General features: G+C 41.2%; 1 long non-coding RNA gene across 2 annotated transcripts in view; it reads right to left on the bottom strand.

Annotated features, from left to right (window-relative positions):
- Window positions 1-4,205: 4,205 nt before the first annotated feature.
- The window catches only part of LOC126949362 (uncharacterized), a 29,831-nt gene continuing 15,698 nt past the window's right edge, over window positions 4,206-18,338 (bottom strand). The window contains exons 3-4 of one of the 2 annotated variants that reach the window (XR_007723686.1): window positions 17,267-17,400; window positions 4,206-4,479 (exon numbers count right to left, since the gene is read on the bottom strand). This is a non-coding gene — a long non-coding RNA (uncharacterized LOC126949362). The remainder of the gene's footprint in view (window positions 4,480-17,266; window positions 17,401-18,338) is intronic. The other variant, XR_007723685.1, reaches the window with a different exon arrangement.

Here is an 18,338-nt window from a genome sequence, read left to right as displayed (position 1 = left end):
CCAGGTGGTAGAGAAACGAGAAGAGTGTGACTCAGTCTCCACCTTCAATGCATCTTGGAATGGTAGAGAAGACAGACTTCTAAAGGAGAACTCACAATAGAAAGCAGTAATTAGAGTGATGAAACCGTGTATAAAAATTCCTGCCTCTGGCATTGCTTTTCCATGTGTTGTTCTGTTTCAGGCCAGGCCATGTGTTACCTCATTCATCCCAACACCAACCCTATGGGGTATTCATTCTTTCAGCTAATGCCCACTGAGTGTCAGTCCTGGGAAAACAGTGCCAACTGGTGTAAGATTAGATTCCAGTTAGGGAGACAGACATTTATCAAGTATATCACAAAAATACCAAAGTGATGGTACAACTATAGTGAGGGCAACCAAAACAATGTGACAAAAGCTAGAGGAGTGCACGGTGGGGGGATTCAACCTCATCAGGGAAGCCAGTGAAAGCCTCTCTGCGTAAGGATTCATAGGAAGGTCTAGGTGAGATAGGGAAAGTATTCCAGCAAGAGAGGGCAGGATGGTGCATGGAGAATTGGAAAGCAAGTCAGGGGAGTATAGTGTGATGTGTGCAAGGAGAGGTCAGTTCCTTCCTTACAAGCCATGTGGGGAGGGACGGAGGGCATCCTCGCCATGGTGCTGAGGAGCCACTGAGTGTGTAGCAGCTGACGGGTCATGGCACTGATTGGTATTTCTTCTTCTTTTTTTTTTCTTGTTTTGAGATGGAGTCTCACTCTGTCACCAGGCTGGAGTGCAGTGGCGTGATCTCGGCTCACTGCAACCTCCTCCTCCTGGGTTCAAGCGATTTCTTGTTCCTCAGCCTCTAGAGTAGCTGGGACTACAGGCGCACACCACCACGCCCAGCTAATTTTTGTATTTTTAGTAGAGATGGGGTTTCACCATGTTGGCCAGGATAGTCTCGATCTCCTGACCTCATGATCCACCTGCCTCAGCCTCCGAAAGTGCTGGGATTACAGGCATGAGCCACCGCACCCAGCCTTCTTTTTCTTTTTTTTTAAATAACCTTTTTTGGGTATATTTGAGGGTCACAATATAATATGGGATATGTATTGATAGTAAAATGGTTACTACAGTGAAATAAATTAACATATATCATCTCACATGGTTGCTTTTTTCTGTGAAAAGAGCAGCTAAAATCTACTTATTTAACAAAAATCCATAATACACTATTTTATTAACTATAGTCTTCATGTTGTACATTAAATATCTAGACTCATTGATCCTGTATATCTGCTTGTTTGTATTCTTTGACCTTCCTCTCCTCATTTCCTCTCTCCTGCCCCCAACCTCAGTAACCACTCTCTTATTCTCTATGTATTTGACCTTTTTTCTCTTTTTTTCTTATGATTCCACATATACGTGAGATCATGATGCAATATTTTTCTGTCAGTGTCAGCATCTTTCACTTGCCATAATCTCCTCCAGGTCCATCTATGTGTTGCAAAAAGCAGAATTTCCTTTTTTTTTTTCTGAGATAGAGTCTTGGTGTTGTCTCCCAAGCTAGAGTACAGGGCACAATCTTGGCTCACTGCAACCTCCACCTCCCAGGTTCAAGTGATTCTCCTGCCTCAGCCTCCCAAGTAGCTGGGATTACAGGTGCCCACCGCGCCCAGCTAATTTTTTGTATTCTTCTTTAGTAGAGGCAGGGTTTCACTGTGTTGGCCAGAGTGGTCTCAAACTCCTGACCTTGTGATCCACCTGCCTTGGCCTCTCAAACTACTGGGATTACAGGCATGAGCCACCATGCCTGGCCTTTCTTGTGTTTTTAATGATAGTCATCCTAACATGTGTGAGGTGATATCTCATGGTGGTCTTCATTTGCATTTTTCCAATGATTATGATGTTGAGAATATCTTTTCATATACCTGTTGATTGCTTTTATGTCTTCTTTGAAAAAGTATCCGTCAGGACCTTTCCCTATTTTTTAATTAGGTTATTTTTTTTTTCTGCTATTGAGTTGTAAGAGTTCTGTACAAATTTTGGATATTATTAAATATCCAAATGGACTAAATGAATCAATTTGGGATACATTTGCACCAATCATTAATAACTCCTTATCAGATATGAATTATGAAAATATTTTTTCCAAATCTGTAGGTTGCCTTTTTACTTTGTTGATTGTTTTCTTTGCTGTGCAGAGCTTGTTAGTTTGATATAGTCCCATTTATTTATTTTTGCTTTGGTGGCCTGGGCTTTTGGTGCAATATCAAAAAAAGTATTGCCAGAGCCAATGAGCTTCTCCCCTATATTCTCTTCTAAGACTTTAATGGTTTCAGGTCTTACAGTTAGGTCTTGAATCCATTTTGAGTTGGTTTATGTGTATGGTGTAATAAAAGGGTTTAATTCCATTCCTTTGCAATGGAAATCCAGTTTTTCCAGCAGCATTTATTGAAAAGGCTATCATTTCCCCATTGTGTCCGCTTAATGTCCTGGTCAAAAATTAGTTGACCATATATGTTTGGATTTATTTCTGTGCTCTCTATTCTGATCCACTGGTCTATATGTCTGTTTTTGTGATATTTTCATGCTGTTTTGCTTTCTATAGCTTTGTGATGTAATTATAAATCAGGAAATGTGATCTTTCCAACTTTGTTCATCTTCAGTACTTCTTTAGCTATTTGGTTTTTTTAATGATTCTATAGGGATTTTAAGATTTTTTCCTATTTTTATGAAGAATGCCATTGGAATTTTGATAGGGATTGTGTTGAATCTGTATACTGTTTTGGGTACTATGGATATTTAAGCAATATTAATTTTTCCAATCCATATATACAGAGTATCTTTCTATTTATTTGTGTTGTCTTCAACTTTTTAAATCAAGGTTTTATAGTTTTCAATGCTAAATCTTTCACCTTCTTGGTTAAGTCTATTCCCACTTTTTTATGCTATCATAAATGAGATCTTAAAAAATTTATTCTTAGCACTGCTGTTATTTGTGTATAAAATGCTATGAATTTTTGTATGCCAATTTTGTACCCTGTAACTTTACTGAATTTAGTTATTAGTTCTCACAGTTATTTTTTTTTGTTTTTTTGGTTTTTTTTTGGTAAACTCTTTGGGTTTTCTACATATAGGATTATGCCATCTGCAAATAGAGACCATTTTTCTTCTTCCTTTCTAATTTAGATGCTTTTATTTCTTTCTCTTATCTGGTTACTCTTGCTAATACTTCTAGTAATATGTTGAATAGAAGTGGCAAGAGTGAGCATCCCTGCCTTGTGCTGGATCTTTGTGGAAAAGATTTCAGTTTTTCCCTGATGATTATGATGTTAGCTATGAGTTTTTCATAAATGTCTTTTGTTATATTGAGGAACTTATATTGAGGGGAGAGTCTAATCCACAAAGAAGGCTGAATGTAGCTGGTAAATGTGGAAGAAGTGCTAGAGATGAAAATCATCATTTTATATCTACCATAATAAAGTTTTGTTCAGGCAAGAATCATCAAAGGCTGCTAAATCCCGGGGGATATTTTAATGAGGTACAGGATGTTTGAATGATCTCAAAGAATCTTCCCATAAAGTGCTTATTAATTGCAAGAGAAATAGTAGTAAATATACAGGAAGAAATGGGATAGCACTTTGGGTAATCAACAGCAGCATCACCAATGGCCGTTTTGTGCCCCCCAGTGTAATATTCATATCTATCATTCCAGTTGTTCAATCCAATTGAAATCCAATTAAAATAGGACAAAAGCTAAGAATATCAAGAGAGAAGTCTCAGAAGAAAGAGGAAAATAAATGACCAAGGGATTCATTAGAAAGATGCTCACCCTGATGAGTGATCAGGACAATGCAATCAAAGCAATGCAGTACTGATTTTTCTCAAACTGATATTATTTCAATGATCAATGATACTTCATTTGGTAAGAACATGGAGAAAGTAGGAAGTTTCATACTGTTTGCATGATTGTCACTTGATAATATTTTTGGTGGATAATGTAGTGTTATTTTTCTACATTAAGTATCCTTACCCTTAGACTGAACAATCTCAGGTCTGGGATCCTAAAGATCCCAGATCCTTACCCTTAGACTGAACAATCTCAGGTCTGGGATCCTAAAGATCCCAGATCCTTACCCTTAGACTGAACAATCTCAGATCCTAAAGTATGTCCCTGACTCTATGCACAAGGGCAGTTATTCCAGTTGATTGGAATAGAAAGCAATTAACAACATTGTCAGTTATCTATTGCTGCATATCAAACTATTGCAAATGTAGCAGCTTAAAACAATACACATTTAGTATCTGTTTCTGTGGATTGAGCATCTGGGCAGAGTTTAGCTGGGTCCTCTGCTTAATGGTCTCTCACAGCACATGAAGATGTTGGCCAGGGCTGGGGATTCATCTGAGACTCGAATGTGGGGGGATCCACTTCCAAACTCACATGGTTATTAGCAGGATTCAGTTACTTGTAGGCTTTTGGCCAGAGACTGCCCTTAGTTCCTTGCCATATGGGACCTTCTATAAACAAACGAGAGAAGAGTCTGTTAGCAAGAGACAAGTTACAATGTCTTGTACTCTAATCACAGTAGTGACATCTTATCACTCGCTCCGTTCTGTTGATTAGATGGAAGTCATGAGGCCAGGCCACTCTCAAGGGTAAGGGATTACACAGGGGCATGAATACCAGGAGGTAGGGATTATGGGGAGGGCGTCATCTTAGAGCTTGCCCCATGACAACCCAATGTCCATTCAGAAGGACAAGGTTAAATAAATTATTATGGTAGCACCACACCATGGGAAACACTGGTCATTCATGAAGAGTAATGTCAATATAAATGTGCACAGACTTGGCAAAATTTTCCAAACCTATTTTTCCCCATGTCCCACTCCCCAAACCTATTGTCAAGTGAATAAAACAAGCAAAGCTAGTTTGCAAACAATGCACATATTGTGATACCATTTGTGTGGAAACAAAATATTTTCCAAATGAAACATGTTTATGTGTACATATATATGCATTTATTACAAAGGAAAAAGCCTGGGAGGAGGTATATCTACTCTGTTGATCGTGGTTACCACTGGAAGCTGTGGGTTCAGGGTGGAGGTAGGCATAATGGTCAACATTCTCATTTTATTCCTCATACTTATTGAGAGTTTGACTTTCGCTTTTTGATTTTTTTATGGTGGGAATATATTTACGTATTGTAGATTTTTTTCTAAAATGAACAGAAACTGGGAAGCTGGGGCTTCCCAGTAGTGTTAATTTTTGGAAGTGTAACATGTTATCCCTAAGTGTGTCCTGATTGTGCCTTTTTATTGTGCAGATTTTAGCAGTTTGCTTGATTTTCCATCCCAGCTTTATTTCAGATGTTTCCAACTACACTTGGAACAACGAGGCTAATAAGGGCTTTGTTGTCCTAGACCCATGAGCTGTTCTGGAAGTACAGGAGGAGTGCTGGGCTGTAGCGAGCTGGCAGCTGGATCCTATCGAGCACCCTTCTTTCCCAGACACAAAAGAAGAACCACAGTAGCCACCCAGAGTGGAGTCTGGTGCTGCGGGGCACTTCTGGGAGGTCACAGAAAGGGATGTGGGACAAAGAGTTCCTTTTCGTGGTGTGTCTTCTTGTCAGTTCCATAACCGACTTTGTCATCAGAAGATGAGCCCAGGTTCCCATGGTGGAGGTGCAGTTCAGGAGCCACCGCTCACTGGTGACCCTGGGTGGGCTGCCTCATCCCTCTGTGCCCCAGTGTCCTCCTCTGTAAAATGATGATGGCCGTCCTATCACTCTTCCGGGTTTGCTGTGAGGATTAAATGAGCTGATACAACTGAAGCACTTGGCTTAGTGCCCAGACCATATTAAGCACTCCCGGAAGGTGAACATCTGCTGCCATTGTTGATGTTGTTGTCTATTGTTACTAACAAAAGTTAGCATTTACTAAATCCTTACCAGAGTCCTCTCCCCAGCTCTGTGATCACTGCTTTACATGCATGATCTCATTGAATCCACCCTAACTTCCGGTTTTAATTTTCTCATTTTACAGACAGGAACTCTGAGGCTCAGAGAAAGTCAGTTAGCCTCCCAAGTTCATAAGCTGGGAAGTGATGGTGCCAAGATTTGAACTTGGGTCTGTCTGCAAAGCTTCTGCTCTTCACAATCATGCTTTATTGCTTTGTAAGCCTTAACACTCACATTATTTTGCTCTCATGATAATGAGAAAGCTTCATCAGGCACCAGAAGACTTGAGAACAGAATAGAGCACTTAGGAGAGAACTAGCTGGGATTTACTGCTGTAAAGATATGAAAGAAACATGAGGACAAATGGTTGAGTGAAGAGTCAGTGTGGGAAACTGTCCACAACTTTCTCAGAAACCAATCCATCAAGGAGATCAAAATTAAACAAAGATAAATTGGATTTGACTTCCACAGTTAATTCAGTTGACATGCGTATGTTTGTATACAATCTTTCTACTCAACAGAGAACACTCATTCTTGTCACACACATGGAATTTACAAAAATTGACCAACATTTCCCTTTTCTATGGTAGTGTACTTACAGGCACTGCCACAGAACTATAAGACTCCAGGGAGAATCATTCAGAAAGAGCTTTCTAGAATGTCTGTTATGGTCCATATGAGCTTCTAGATATGGGATATGGTTTGACAGTGTCCCCACCCAAATTTCATCTTGAATTGCAGTTCCTATAATCTCCATGTGTTGTGGGAAGGACCGGGTGGGAGGTAATTGAATCATGGGTGTGGTTTCTCCATGCTGTTCACATGATAGTGCATGAGTCTCATGAGATCTGGTGGTTTTTTAAGTACCTGGCATTTTCCCCCTGCTGCCACTCATTCTCTCTCCTACAGCCCTGTGAAGAGGTGCCTTCCATCATGACTGCAAGTTTCCTGAGGCCGCCCCAGCCATGCAGAACTTTGAGTCAATTAAACCTCTTTTCTTTATAAATTACTCAGTCTCAGGTATGTCTTTATTAGCAGTGTGAGAATGGACTAATACAATATATTGACACACACATCCTATTTTGTGGTAATGAATAGTGGAAATATCTTCCTCATCTTATCTATGAGGCGACTATGGGTTAGACACTAATCTACCAAAGGCATATCATTTGCAAATGGTGGCACTGAGAAGGAAACCTTAGGGGCTTCCTGGTTCCGAGGCACGGCAGCATCCTTCTTCCAATGTTCTGTGCCTGCTCAGGGGGTCAGAGGCTCAATGACCCCCTTAGTAGGCACAGCACATTAGGCATAGCACATTGGGCACATTTTAGGAGAAAACATTTCTTGAAGCAATTCTTACAAATACCATTCTTCTCCTCAAACTTGTTTTCTGAAATAAAGCCTCAGACCGAGAATGTAAGTCTGATAAGAATGCAAGGCAGACAAAGGAAAGTGTCAGTAAGAATGTGCAGAAACTGAGATCCTCTTACCTTGCTGATGGTAATATAAAATGGTGCAGCCATTTTGGAAACAGTTTGGCAATTCCTCAAAATGTTAAACATAGAATTACCGTATGACCCAGCAATTCCACTCCTAAATGTCTACGTAAGAGAATTGAAAACATATGCATGAGTGTTCACAGCAGCGTTACTCATAATAGCCAAAAAGTGGAGACAACCCAAATGTCAATTAACTGATAAATAAATAAGCAAAAGATGGTATATCCATACAGTGGATAAAAAAGAATGAAGTCTTTATCCATGCCACAAAACAGATGCCCCGTGAAAACATTATGCTAAAAGAAAAGTCAGTCAACACAGAAAAGTCAACATACTGTGTAATTTTATGTATGAAATGTCTAGAAGAGACAAATCTATGGATACTGAAAGTAGATTCATGATAGCCTAGAGTTTAGGGGTGGGTGGGATGGGAGTGACTGCTCATGTGTACTCTGTATGGGGTTTGTCTGTGGGGTAATGAAAATGCTCTAAAATTAGATTATGGTGATGGTTAGACAACTCAAAACTACTGAATTGTTCACTTTTGTGAAACTTTTATTGCATGTGAATTATATCTTAATAAAGCTGTTTTTAAAAAGAGAATGCAAGCCTGACTTGCCAAGATGCCCTTCTTTTGAAAACTAAGTGAACAAACATCTGAAATTTGTGTTTTCTGTATGAAAGCATGAGGAACTGGGGGAGATGACTTCCAGGAGACAAATCAGTAAAGACTAGAGAAAGCAGCAGTTGAGCCTTAAAGATTGACAGCCCTTAAATGTGCCTTAAAGAATGAAATAGATTTGGGTATAATAGAAAGGATATTCTAGATGCAAGGAATGGTGTGAGCCCAGCTCTAGAGGGGAAAAGACATGAACAGAAAACATGGGAAAACATTGTTTTCTTCCAACATTGTTTAAATTGAACGAAGAAGACATACTACATTTTAAAATCATGCTAACAAATACTCACAGGTATGAATACCTTTTGGATAATTGTATATTAAGAGTCGAAAAGAAAAATACAAAAAACTTAACAGAAGCTCACTTTACAAGAAATGCTCATAGGTGACCTTTATTCTGTTAAACAAAATATATCAATAATAGCTTCCAATAAGAAATTACTAAATTTGGAGCTACTAGTAATATTTTTATCATTTTATTTTATTATTTTTGAGACAGGGTCTTTCTCTGTTGCCCAGGCTGGAGTGCAGTAGTGCAATCATAGCTCACTGTAGCCTCAACCTCCCAGGCCCAAGCAATCCCCCCACCTTAGCCTCCTGAGTAGCTGGGACTACAGGTGTGCGCCATCACATGCAGCCTACTTGAAAAATATTAACCATGAAAACCAATTTAATGCTAGCACATCCACTTTCAGTAATCATCTGATCAAAGAGAAAATATCTTTCTTTGGTTGGGTGGCTCATGCAGGGTTGTCACAAGCAAAGCTGTGCTCAGCTTGATAAAATGGCATGTGGCATTTCTTATAGCAACGTTTGCCTTCTTAGAAAAGAACCTTCACATGGCAGGTAGCCAGAGTGATGACTGTCTTGAAGCCCTGAGAAGATTCATTCCAAGTCCAGGGCAAACCAGAAGTCCTTTTATTTATAGAAAGATGTATTAAACATCTTTATCGCTCTCCCTTCTACAGACATCTTGGCAAGCTTCATAGCTTATTTGTTGTCTACTTTTGGTTCTCTGCTCAGAACTTTTATGATTCTCCATGTTAATCAAGTAAAGGCAGCAGTGAAGAACAGAATATCTCAGTCAAATTAAATTCCTACCTCTCTCTAGGACTGGAATAAAGCTCATTAAGTGAAGATGAGTCCTGCTTTTTCAGAAAATGAATCAAGACAGAATACAGATACAGCCACTAGTTAAGAAGAAATCAGTAAGTAACAAATAATAAATGATGAAAAACCTCTAACATGCGGTCATGAGGTCTTGTGCAAGCAGAAAGCACGCGGATGCCACATAGCCCAGGCAAAGCTAGCTCCAAAGGAGTGAGACCACTCAGTAGACCTAGGCTAAAAGCAATGTATATCCCCTCTCCCCATCAGTATTTGTGAGTCGGAGGTTTTGGTTCCTCTTACCAGCAAGAAGAGGAATAATAGCAGCTGGTCTGAGGGCAGGTGGCAAAAGGTGTGCCAAGAAGGTGGTTGTAAAATGTGAGAGTTCCCTGACACCCCTCGAAGGATGTGCGACAGGGGTGTGGCTTGTCTGTTCGGCCACTGTGCCTGCCCAAACCCCTTATGGGAGGGCGATCTTGCAGATGGGCAGGTGTAGGAGCTGGGGCAAGTGCTCTGGGGCTCTGGTCCCATGGTAGCATCTAAGAGTGGGCACCTGTGACTCCCAAAGCCTAAGTGGGCATGTGCCACAGTGAGCTCTTTTAGCCTTGCCATCCACAGACAGCTTAAGCATTAACCAGCTCAGTGTCCTCTTGGTACTGAGGTACCAAGCGTACAGGAAGACTCAGGTTGCACATGAACTTAAAGGACGAATGCGGGAGTTTTACTGAGTGGTGGAGGTAGGGCTCAGTGGGATGGATGGGGAGCTGAAAGGCGAATGGAGTGGGGAGATGATCTTCCCCTGGAGTTTGGCCGTCCAGCAGCCAATCTCTCTGACTATTCCCAGCCAAACTCCTCTCAGCATTCAGACACTCATTCTCTTCTCTCTGCCACGCCATTCTGCTGTTCTTCTCTCTTCTGTTCATTTTCGTCTGCTTCTGGAGTCTGGGGTCTGGGGTTTACATGGGTGCAGGGTAAGGGAGCATGGCAGGACAAATGCAACTTTGGGGCATGTAAACATGAATGCCTGTTCCTATTTAGGGCCAAGAGTTTCCAGTCTTGAGGGTGGGGCCTTTGCCGGGGACCCACCCTCTTCTACCCAGTACTTCCTTGTCTCTTCTCTGTATCAGTTGGGTCAATAATTTGGGAAGAGGGAGTAAGATGCAATATCCTGGAGGGCTAGATGACTGACGAGGCAGCCTAAGCTCTACTTAGGGCACTCATAAATGAGGGCTCAATCCTCTTGTTCCCTTTCCTCTCAACAAAGAAAGTGCATGAGAGAGAGGCATAGGTTCAGGTTCCTAAAAGTTATAATCTGGCCTGACATTCTGCTGCTAGTGTTGCATCTATGAGTAATATCACAACTAGTACCAGCACTACTAATAGGGATAAATTCCATTGGTGGGGCTCTTTATACATCATTTCTGAACATCCTCACAGGCACTAGATGACTTTGACTAAAATAAGGCCAATTCACAGCTAAGGAACGTGAGGTCTGTGGTCCCCTAACATGGTGGGACTGGAATTCAAACCCAGCCACCAAAACCCTGGTCCATCTAGGTAGGGTACCAGGACTCAAAGATGAAAACGCTTTACTGAGTTCATTTATGGGGGAGAAGTGAAGAGGACCCTCAGCTGAGTAAGTCTTGAAGTGGGGGCCATTGGCTGAGAAATCAGCGATCAAGCAGTTTTGTTTTATTAATTCCGTGCTGGAGTTCCATAGTTGGGTCAGTCAGTTTGTAAGTTACCTCTTGAACAGTAGCTGAACAAGCCAGAGTTCATGATTGGAAAAGAGGAAATGGGGGAGGCTAGTCCTCCTGAACCTCTCACAGGAGAGAAATACGGTTTTCTCCAGCTCCTACAGACAGGTTCCTGGGGCTATCTGGGGCTGGAGCCTCTAGGCAAGCTGATTTGAAATGCATCCAAGCGGATATCATGCTTCAAAGAGTCAGGCCCCCCGGGGCAGAGGCTGAACCTGAGTACTGGAAGGGGACCAGGAGGGTGGAATTCAGGCACTGCCCTCCCATCCCCCAGGCCCGGGAGGGTTTGTTTAACCCCTCAGGGGTGCTGTGTGCCTTCCTTGTCGAGGTGGTTTGTGGCTTGGTGAAGCGATATTTATAGAGTGCTCTGTGATTCTTGGGTGAACATTCGTTTTATAAATGAATGATCAAATTTATTAGCAACGAGTAACTAACCCGTCTACATTTATTTTGTTGATAATACAAATTTACAAGGTTTTAATTGCCAGTTTTAAAACCCCCAAAACCCATAAATAAATACACGGGTAATAAAATATCTTCTCACTGTGCCCTTGACTTCTGTAGTTACATGAGGGCTTATGGGAATGTCTGAAGGAGCTTTCAGATGGAATCACAAAACTTATTTGAAAGGACTCAGGGCCAGAAACAGTCTAATTCAAACATGGCTGGTGGTAATTTCATGTATGTTAACCAAAATGCTACTAGTGATCATGATTATTAATAATGCTTATTCATGTTAATAATCTCCTTTTATTCTATTATCTCATTTACTGCCCTATGACTTTGCTACTTGGAGTGTGGTCTCCAGATCAGCCACATCGGTATGGCCTGATAGCTTATGAAAATTCTGAGCTCTCAGGCCCCACCTCAGACCTACTGAGCCTGAACCTACAGCATCATAAGATCCCCAGGTGATTTGTGTGCACATTGTAGTTTGAGATTTGCTGCATTATGAGGTATTTTATCCTCTCCCATTTCACAGCCAAAACAACTGAGCTCCAGAGAGATTTGATACATCACCCATAGTCCCATGCCAAGCTGAATTTGAATCTGGTCTCTTGTAGTCAGAGCTTTCAACAGTAAGCCAGATGCTGCAGGTGTCCACCACGAGTCCAGAAGCACGGACTTGTGAGGACAGTGATGACAGTCTTCGGTCCCCAAAGTAGTGACTTCACTGGGCTCAGGTCCATCGGTTGTATACTCAGCTGTTTGTACCTACATCCTTCAGACCCAGTGTGCGGGAGGCTCAACCTCTACACGATGCACTTCAGAGAAGCCAAGTGACAGCTTGAGGTTGTGATCAAGTGTGGTCTCACATAACATTTTCTTTCAAGGTTAGAAATGATGGCCTACTTATTACTTAAGAAGAAAGTAACCTGTTTGAAACAGTAATCTGCATCCCAGAAAGTCAGAGAATGTCTGAGGTCAAAGTGAAGTGGTAAATTGAGTACATTCATTAATAGCAATGAGAGTTTACTATGTGTCAGTCACTGTTCTGAATGCCAAGAATAGAGCAGGGGTACAAAACTAAGTCCCTGACCACAAAAAGGAAGAAAGTTAACAAGTAAGATGACTTGAGCCATTCCTGTGTCTCTCCACCAGAATCTAAAGGAAGTCAAGTCAAATCTTTATCTTCAATATTGATCTGATGGATGCAAATGTCAACTGGAACAGGACCCATGCAAATCACCCAGACTCCCTGAGTTCCCTATTTCTCTCTGTTATGGCAGACTTAACTTAATCTGTTCTCACCTTGAATGCACCTATTTTATCCAAGACAGGAGGTCTTCATCTGTCTGACTGAGCACTTTTTATATCAGTCAGGGTGAGTTTCTAAGTGTGAAGAGAAAGAAAGGCTATTGGGATACATGTACATGGAGCCCAGCTATTGGGCATCTCTCCTACGAGACACTCTTCTAGCATTGTACTCAGCAACTCCGAACTCAGTTTGCCTACCTGTCAAGTGGGTGGGTAAAAAATATCCTCTTTATTGCTGCAATGGTGTATGTGACTTTGGTGACTAGAAAATATGCAGATGTTTTCAGAACTAAAGTGGTTTGTATTTGTACACAGACCTCTCCTTTCTCTGAACCCAATGGTAAAACTGTTTTAAAACCACCTTCTCTTTCTGTGCTTTGTCGAAATCATTCAGAGTGCCTTCTGAGACCAGGGCCTTCTAAATTTATGACTTGTCATCTAGAACTTCCCCCTAAGGACAAAGTTCCTCTGCAAAGGATACTCTCCATTGAGCACCATTTTCCAAGAGTTGTATGGGGGCTGGGAGAAGAGAGACTGACTCTTCCAACGGAACCACAAACAATGGGATTTGCATGAGCCAAACCTCATCCAGGGCTCTGAAAACTACCCCTGGTGGCTCTTTGAGGTGGGGGACTAGACAGACAAAGATCCTATACAATTGCCCTTTGTTTCTAATTTATTATAAATTATTTTAGGATTATTGAATGAATAGGAATGTAAGGATATGGTTTCATCTTTCTGGGTGTTCGCTTATTAGATTCCTGCAGCTTAAACCAACCCAGGCCACCCAATAAACAAGACTTGGATGCCTGAGTAAACTAATTGGCTCTGTCCTTTCATGGATTCAAAGTATAATTATGTAGCAGTCATTGGTCTCAGTTGCTGGATTAAAAAATGGGCAAATCCCATGGGATCCCTGCCCTCAAGGTGTCTTAGACACTTTAGACAGTGGCAAATATAAAACTCAGACATTAAAAATGGGCAGTGTCTCATGGTCTAAACATGGATATTTGGTCTACTACCCTTGTGTATAAGGGGTTCATTATGAATATTTGTGGATTTCCTGGAAAGGGAGTTTTTGGGGCAGATGCCACAAAAGGTGTCTATGAATATCATTTAGAATTCCTCACCAGACAGAATAAAGGGATATTTGTTTTCTATCATCTTTTTCCCCTCTAGTACTGAATGACAAGACAAATATTGTCTCTAACCCAAATAAAGCTTATAATACTTTAGTTAAGAGAAGTTATATAGAAACAAAACATAATATAATATTGTGAAATGTGGTAACTACTTGGAAATGACCAAGGTACCGTTTTCATGGATGTTTCCTTTTCTACTAAAAGTAGCAACTTCTACATGTATAAAACTTTCGATTAAGTCCAAGTCTTCGGAGAAAGAGTATGATCAGAGAATAAGGGCATTGGGTTGATAGAGAAGAAAAGTGGTTGAGGGAGTGTGTTAATCCTTTCTCATGCTGCTAATAAAGACATACTGAGACTGGGTAATTTATAAAGGAAGGTTTAATGGACTCACAGTTCCACATGGCTGGGGAGGCCTCACAAGCATGGCAGAAGGTGAAGGAGAGCAAAGGCCCATTTTACATGTCAGCAGGCAAGAGAGCATGTGCAGGAGAACTCTCCTGTACAAAACCATCAGATCTTGTGACACTTACTGACTGTCACGAGAACAGCATGGGAAAACCTGCTCCCATGATTCAATTACTTCCCGCCAGGTCCCTCCCACGACACATGGGGATTATGGGAGCCACAATTCAAGATGAGATTTGGGTGGGGACACAGCCAAACCCTATCAGAGAGTGATCTAGGAAGCCCTCTCAGAGGATATGGTACTTTGGTTGTGACTTGAAGAATAAGAACTTAGCCAATGGGCTGGGAGTTGTCATAGGCAGCAGACTTACAAGCAGACAACAAAACATGTGTGACCCCCTAAGTGGGTCAAAAGCTGGGTGCTTTCCAAGAACAGCAAGACAGTCAATGCAGCTGCAACTGCACTACAGTAATGGAGAGGAGAGTGAGCTGAGATGATGTTGGAAAGGACAGGAAGCACTAGATCAGGCAGGTTATGCAGTTAAGCAGTGAGCCATTGACATGATCTGCCTTAATAATGCCCTCTGGCAGATGTATAGGAAACAGACTGAGGGGGGGTTGCCATGGAAGCCGGAGAGCACTTAAAAAGTTATTGAAATAGTTGCAACCAAAGATGGCCCAGGTTACAATGGTAGAGATGAAGAGAAGAAATTCAAATTTTATTTGGGGTATTAGAGTTCATGGATATTACAGTTCATAGATTTGTTGATTCATTGGATGTTGGAGGATTAGTTAAGGATGCTTTCAGAGTTTTAGTTTGAAGTCTTGGGTGGATGTGTGGATCAGTTAACAAAGATTAGCTAAGATGGTAGGAGGAACTGGTTTGGGGGAGAGGCCAAGTGCTAGCAGAGAGACCCTCATCCTGAAGACATGACTGTGCAGAGATGCAGGAAAGTTGCCCCAGCCAAGATGTTACTGTTACTCTGTTTTGGCTCATCAGAAAAGACAAAAGCGTCTTGAGTGATTATTGCTGCTTGCCCTGAGCACAAAGTTAATGGTGAATTTGTTGGGTACTTGCCATCCATGCCCTATCAGATATAGGACAATGACTGGATATAGGACTTGGAACATTAGTAAATCTTGTAAAGCCCTTCTCTTGCCAGGCACTATTCTAGACACTGTCAGGGAATGTGTAATGACTAGCTGACAAGAGCCGATTGCAATGTTTTCCTTCAGGTTTTAATGCAAGCATCATCAAGGAAACTAAAAAGCATTTTGTTTCTTTTAGAGTGGTAAGTGTGCACTATAAGTAGATGGTACAGATGTCCATGGCTGGAAAGACTCAGACCGACCCTGGAGTCTGGAGTTTTATACACATAACAGCTCTCAGTAGAATGAGATGGCCATAAAAATTTGCAACTACAGGATAAATATTCTATCCACAAATCTTTTTCATTATTTTACTACTTGACTAAAAGGAGATTTGAGTTTTGCACTTTGAAGCTTTCAGCTGTGGACTGCTAAGGGTGATACTCTTGATGGGAATAGTACTTCAATTCCAGAGCTCATTTCAAATAGCACTGGGTCCAAGGCCAAGTGCCTTGTGTCATTGGCCGGTCAAACCATACTGAGTATGCCCATTACAAACATATCTTTATTGCATTTTATCTCTTTAAAGCAGCAACATTTTTTGGCAGCTGGAGCTGCTTCTCTGGATCCAGTTAGTGGCTATAAAGGAGGCTCAGGTTTCTGGCAGTCAATCAGAACACAGGTGGAGCCGGCCCATGCACCCCGACAGCCTCTTGGCCTAGGCTAAATGGGGATTTAGTGGACCTCCTTGGGATTGGGGTGGGGGGACTCACGTTTCCAGTGGAAAGAAAGTAAATCCAAAATCCAGGAAGGGACAGGCAGCTTACAATAATAGTCTCTTACCTCTGTACTGTGCTGTGCATTTCACACTATATATATTATTATATCACACAATAATATATATTTCACAGGATATATATATAAGTTATTATTCTTTTTCCTCACTACCTGACCCCTCAAAAAAGTCCTGTGAGGTATATGTTGTTATCCTCATTTTATAGATTTGGAAACCAAAGTTTACAAAGAGAAGGTGCTTTGACCAAAGCCACAGACTAATAAATGGGACTTAAGTGAAGCTGTGACCTTAAGTCTAACCTTCAAAGGCAAGCTTGAAGGGAAGTAAAAAGGAACTAAAATGTATTGTATTTTACTTTGTGCCAGGCACCGTACAGTGCTGAGGCAGAAAGAAGAATCAAATACTGTTTGCAACTTCATTTGTCATATCTGTCACTACTCAAGAGAAGCCATGAGGTCTAAAACAAATAGTATAAACTAATGTCACAGGGATTGAATTGATACTAGAATTTACATGTGCCCTTGGTCATATTTAGTGAAAATGTGAGGATGATTTAGAGCAGAGGTCAGCACACTATGGCCCATGGGCCAAATCTGGCCTGCTGCCCGTTTTTGTAAATCACAGCCTATTGGAGCACAGCCATGCCCATTTATTTACACACTGCCAGTGGCTGCTTTTGTGCCATGATGACAGGGTTGGCTCATTGAGACAGAGACTGTAAGGCTTGTGAAGCCTAAAATACTTACTTATCTGGACCTTTACAGAAAAATGTGCGTACCCTTGATTTAGAAATGTTTCTTTCATCTTGACTTGAATCATGGACTCATCCTTCCTTTTAAAAATAGGAATCATAGTGAAGGGTAGATTGAAAACTAACTAAGAATATAAATTTAGTACTTAAAGCGCTTGGATGAGATCTCTGTAATGCCCTCTGTATGTGAAGCTGGGATTGTCTGAGACATGGCAGAAATGTTTGAGGACAACTGAAGGGAAAAGTTAACCATGAAGTATCTGTTAGTGTTGCCTGCCATGGATGGAAAAATAGAGCAAAGGGGTGTACAGTTCAGGGTTGGTTAACTGTATAGAAACAATCCCTATATCTTGATGTCTTACCTTTCTTGCTTGTGTCACAATCCAATGTAGAGTGAGCATTACGCTCCATGCAGTCATTCAGGGACCCAGGCACCTTCATGGTGTGGCTCTACCACCTCCCAGGGCCTCAGAGACCTCCAGTGGATCCTTTGCATCTAGCAGATGAGAGGGGAGTGAGTATGAGGAAGAGATCAGGAGATTTTAGGGTCCATTCCTGGAAGTAACACACATCCCTTCTGCCAACATTCTGTGAGGAATAACTAGTCACATGTCCTCACATGTGAGGGGGCTGGGGAAATGCAGTTTAGAAGTATGCCAATGATGAAAGAAACATGAATACTGGTGAATAATAAGCTAGATTCTGCCTCAATGGTCTGTGGATCTAACCAGATAAAGTGTCTTAGGTTTACATGCTGCTTGGCTAGGGAGTCTCCCCAATCCCTCTTGCCCTCCTCTCTGTCTCCTTTGCTCTCTTGCTTCCTGTTTCTCCTCACTCCCTCTTTTCCTCCCTCCCTTTCTTATCTATTTATAATCAATCTGTATAGCCTGGTCCTTGGTCATAACAACTACAAAAACTTAAAAACTAGTCCCTGTTCTGTGTTATCTATGTTTCCAATCCAGCCTAAATTGATAGAGGAAAAAATTAGAAAAAAAAAATAAATGCAAGAATCCTACCTCTAACACAGCAAAGTGATGGAAGGGGAGCATGGGCACCATGCTGTGGAGCAGGATGGTTGGGGAACATTTGGCTTATGTATGTATGAGTTTAAAGTGGTATTTAATTAAAAAGTTGCAAGCTCATGAAACAAAGGATTTTGTTTGGCTCTCCCTTGTACAATCCCAGTTTCTAAGAAACAATAACTTGTAATTTATGGGTTCCCTTTTCACAGAAGTATGGAAGTTATATGTAGCTCATGTTTGAATGAGAGAAAAAAGAGTCCCTGATGGTAACTCATTATCTGTCTGGCTAACAAAGGACAAAGTACAAATCCTGGAACATCTTTCTTTGCCATTTCATATTTATGACATCCTATTGGTAAAACATTATTCTCAAGGCAAGCTCTGGAGTTTATTATTTTTTGTCTTCTCATTC

The sequence above is a fragment of the Macaca thibetana genome, chromosome 2 (assembly GCF_024542745.1).
Source record: "Macaca thibetana thibetana isolate TM-01 chromosome 2, ASM2454274v1, whole genome shotgun sequence".
Lineage (NCBI taxonomy): Eukaryota > Metazoa > Chordata > Mammalia > Primates > Cercopithecidae > Macaca > Macaca thibetana.
Note: the sequence above shows the minus strand (reverse complement) of the source record. Positions and strands in the feature narration are given on the sequence as shown.